This window comes from Benincasa hispida, chromosome 5, assembly GCF_009727055.1.
Source record: "Benincasa hispida cultivar B227 chromosome 5, ASM972705v1, whole genome shotgun sequence".
Classification (NCBI taxonomy): domain Eukaryota; kingdom Viridiplantae; phylum Streptophyta; class Magnoliopsida; order Cucurbitales; family Cucurbitaceae; genus Benincasa; species Benincasa hispida.
Genome location: NC_052353.1, coordinates 49,120,229 through 49,124,931, shown reverse-complemented (window position 1 = coordinate 49,124,931; position 4,703 = coordinate 49,120,229). Strand labels below are relative to the sequence as shown.

Here is a 4,703-nt window from a genome sequence, read left to right as displayed (position 1 = left end):
ATTTTTGTGTCCATTGGAGATAACCAATCAAAAGTGCGATAACCCTTCACAAATTGCTCGTAAGTATAACTGAGCCAAATTACTGTTTTGCCCTTGATGTGTAAAATTATGATGTGTTATGTTGTGAGTTTGTGATGATGCGTGTTATACGGTGATCATGCAAGTTTTCCAAACAAGGCCCAAGTATAAGCCTTCTTAGGTTTCCTGGTAAGTTCAGGGTCGAACATAGGGACTACTAAGTAGATATGCGCCACTCTTTGATTCTATTGCGGTGGTAAAAATAATGAAGTGGATAGTGTTTTGATTTAGATTTTTCCAATGCGACAGAGTTGAACACGGAGTGATAAAAGTGTAGAGTTACGATAAGTATGCGATGAAGGGGTTGAGAAGGGGTTTAGCTAACATTTCCTAAGATTGTGCACAAGTTATGCGATCATGCTACACACAAATATCAGTACTACATTTCTCAATGCAGAATGCCACAATTCCTATTTCTAGGACGCATGCGATGCATATCCTAAAATGTCGATAGACTTGCTTATGCGATCTAATTCGGCTCTCTCAAGCCTAGATTCTAACTTTAGACTACTCTCTCAAGTATGTCCAAATGAATGACACACACATAAGACAAGGTGATTGCATACCACCAATTCTATTTCTAGGGCACATGTGATGTGTAAATAGCAATAGAACTTATGTCTAAGTTTCTACTCTTGCTTATGCGATTCTAATATAACTCTCTCAAGCCTAGATTCTAATCTGGCTCTCTCAAGCCTAGTTTCTATCTCTAGGATGATGAAGTCTGCAGGTAGAATGAATTTATCGATTGTGACCAAGACATCCTTCAACTTTCCTTCAGGGTGTACCAGGGACCTGTCTGCAAGCTGAAGAGTCACCGTCATGGGTGTCAGCTGTCCTATATTCAATTGTTTGAAGATTGAAAGGGGCATTAAATTTATGCTTGCCCCAAGATCGCATAATGCTTGACCGATGTAGATCCCTCCTATTGAGCAGGGTATTGTAAAGCTGCCTTGGTCGCACATCTTCGGTGGGATTATAGTGTTTGATTTTTGTGTTAATGCCACCGCGGCAAATTTTCGTGTGCTTCTTTTCTTCGACACTATGTCCTTTAAAAACTTGGCATATTTTGGCATCTTCTCTATCGCTTCTGTAAATGGAATATTGATATGTAATTATCATAAACTTGACAAGAATAAAATGCGATGATTCTAAATAAGCATATGGATGGGGATGAATGATGGATCAAACAAGCTCAGGTTGCCATAAACTTGATGACTTGGGATGGAAATGGAATGTGGATGATGTGTTATGCTTATTCAGACTTTATGTGATACTACTTCTAGATGTATGCGTTATTAATGAAATGCTTGTAGTATGTTATGCATTGTCACAGGTTTCCTTGCGTTGAAACCAAGTATAATTTCATCGCAAGTTTCTCGGAGTGATCCGAGGACGAACACAAGGATTGCTTAGTTAATGCGTTACGTTCGTGATATATGCGACCGTGGCGTTTTTCAATTAATAAAAGAATGTGTGTATACAGGTATTTAAATTGCGGTAAAAATAAAATTGTGCAGATAAAGTAAAGTTTTGATAATAAAATAAAATGCGATAAAAGTAAACCTAAGCTATTATGATACAAGATATAGGATACTAATACATGATACTAAGTTTGAGACTAACTGTGAAGATTATACAGTGACAAGTCTTTATGTATGAAACATAAATAGAAAGGGTAATTAATATAAACATCGCAAGTTCATTAATTGCGTTAAAGATATAAATACGGTTCCGCTTTCCCTTGTCGTACACCTCTTGGTGATCAGCCGCGTTCCCACATCTCTGTGGTGAAACAGGGATGAACGTAATGAACGCAAGGTTGCTTCCATCTCTGGAAGTACTTTTCGCTTTAGTTAAGCATTCTTTAAACCTTCTCTCGATAGGAGGAATGGCATCTGCACTTCTGCTCTCATAGGTGAAGATGCCGTCTAACATGCTTTAGCTAAACATATTTATTTCTTTAGTACAGATTAATTTACTTGTTAGATTCATGCTAATTACCAAGGGATTAAGAAAACATCATGGAGAAAGTGATTAATGGAGGAATGGAAATAGACAGAAAGATGGAGATGAAAATGATCATGACATTCAATACTAATATTTAGCGTCTGATACATGGTATGAATGATAGCGATTAAGAAGATGAATACGATTGATGATAAGAGATAGAAACAAATACAGAAGAGTGCCAACGTCTTGACACAGATCTGGACTGTGGATTTGCTTGTCGGCGAATGGGTTGAATGTAGAGAAGAGCTTCCCTCTCAGGCTTGCTCGTCCGGTAGAAGTGACCTTGGTACAGAGCTTCAACGGCGGGGATTGAAAGGATTTGCCCTGAGACTCACCTCTTGGCCTTGTCTCTCAGATCTTCCCGAATCTTCTCCGATCAGGCTCTTCAGACCAGTTTCTCTCTCATTATACAAATATCAAAATATGCTCGTATCAAGTATATTTTCTCAATAGAATTTCAGAGGCTATTTATAGGCTCAGCTTTGACTCTCTGCAGTTTGGACCCCACTTTATTGTTATGGCAATTCCGGAAATGGTGGAGTGAATATTCTTTCTGTTATGCGATCAATCCCGTCAGAAATGCACAACGGTTAGTTGTACACGTGTCTGGATCCTCTGCAATTGCGTTGCTCTTTCACATCTTTGATCGTTTGCTCGCATGCGGTGTTGTTTTTTATTACCGCATGCAGTTGAAGTTGCGTTAATCGCTTAGCTCTTGATCGATTGTCGCATGCGCCGCCATTGCGTTGATCGTCTATTCATTCCTGAATGATGGCCGCAATGCAACATAGATGCGTTGTTCCTTTTCTCTTGAGCCATGAACGCATGCGGTGACTTGATTTTCTACAAAACAGACTTGAAATATTCTTTTTTACTATCGCAATGGTGTCAGTGGGTGTATTGACGACAATTTATAATTCTTGCATTTCTTAGCTAATTTCCATACAATTGACGCAACTTTCCTCTCTTTTAACCGCAATATCTAAATAAAGCAGCATAAATAACCTGTATTTCTACAAGTTATCAATGCCACCGCAGCGAATTTTCCTGTGCTTCTTTTCTTCGCCACCATGTCCTTTAAAATTTTCGCATATTTCGTCATCTGCTCTATTGCTTCTGTAAATTGAATATTGATATGTAGTTGTTTTAATATTTCCAGGAAGCGATGATATTGACCTTCATTATTTTGCTTCTTTCTCAGTCTTTAAGGGAATGGAGGTAGTTGTACTTTTATTGTTCCATGATCTGGAGGCTTAGAGGTGGTCGCAACTTCAGGTTCCATAATCTCAGGCTCTTCTGACTCAGTTTGCGTCAACAATTTCTTTGGTTTCATCGCATTTGAATCAGTCCTGGTAGGCTCCTTCCTAACTTCCATAGTCTCTTTTCCACTTCTCAGTGTGACTGCTTGGCAGTGTTGTTTTAATAGGTTCTCCAGAGAGGATGATGGCAGTGTTTGAGAGCTGCTGGCTTGTTACTGCCGTTGACCGTTAGTTTTTGGAAAAATCCTGGTGGTTCTTCTTGCCAATCTTTATGTTTTTTCGATATGCGATCAAGAATGTTCTTTGTCTCATCATAAATCTTGTCCAGCAGACTGCCTGCTGCTACCGCATTGGCAACTGTCTGCGATGCAGGATTTAGTCCATAATAAAAAAATCTCCATTTGGAGGCAATCCGACAATCCATTGTGCGGGCAGTCGCGCACTAATCTCTTGAACCTCGCCCACGCATCACTGAGCGATTTGTCTTCTTCTTGTTCAAAATTTGTGATTAACTTCCTCCTTCTGGCATTCTCTGTAGGAGGGAAATACTTCTTCATAAACTTCTCCACAACTTGTTCCCATGAAGTTATCTCTCCTGACTCGAGGGAATATGCCCGTTTTCTCGCTTTATCGCATAGTGAAAATGGAAATAGCGTGAGTCAAACTATTTTAGCGGAGATATTAGGGAACACAAAAGTGTTAAACATTTCAATGAAGCTTCATAGATGGGCGTGTGGATCTTCACCACGCCGACCACCGAACTGTCCTGTTGTCTGTATCATTTGTAACATTACCGGCTTCATCTCGAACCTTGATCCATCCAACGTTGGTCTCATGATTCCTGGGGAGAAATCATACAAGTTTGGTGACGCATAGTCCCGGATGGGTCTATTGCGATCATTTGCCAGTAGGATAGGATTTGCCATTATGTTGTTTACATTTGCAGCTCGTTCTTCCAGTTCAGCCATTTTGTGAGTTTTTCCTTATTGTCGATGTCTGTTTTTTTGTCTTCTGCGAAATGTTCTTTCGATCTCTGAGTCGTAGTTGGGTTTAAGAGTGTGTCCTTCGCTCATGCGATGCTTGTTTCTCCATTTACCGAAGGAATGGCAACACAACAGAGGTCAAAAGCTGCAAAGATCAAAGAGGTTTGATGTTAGCGCAATCTATACCGTAGTCCCCGGCAACGACACCAAAAACTTGATGTGTAAAATTATGATGTGTTATGGTGTAAGTTTGCAATGATGTGTGTTATGCGGTGATCTCATGCAAGTTTTCCTAACAAGGCCCAAGTATAAACTTTCTTAGGTTTCATGGTAAGTCCAGGGTCAAATACAGGGACTACTAAGTAGATAT

General features: G+C 39.7%; 1 non-coding gene across 1 annotated transcript; it reads left to right on the top strand.

The window, feature by feature from the left end:
- Positions 1 to 3,767: 3,767 nt before the first annotated feature.
- Positions 3,768 to 3,874, top strand: LOC120078851. Its single transcript, XR_005482131.1, has one exon. It is a non-coding gene; the product is annotated as a small nucleolar RNA R71 (small nucleolar RNA).
- The last annotated feature ends 829 nt before the right edge of the window (positions 3,875 to 4,703 follow it).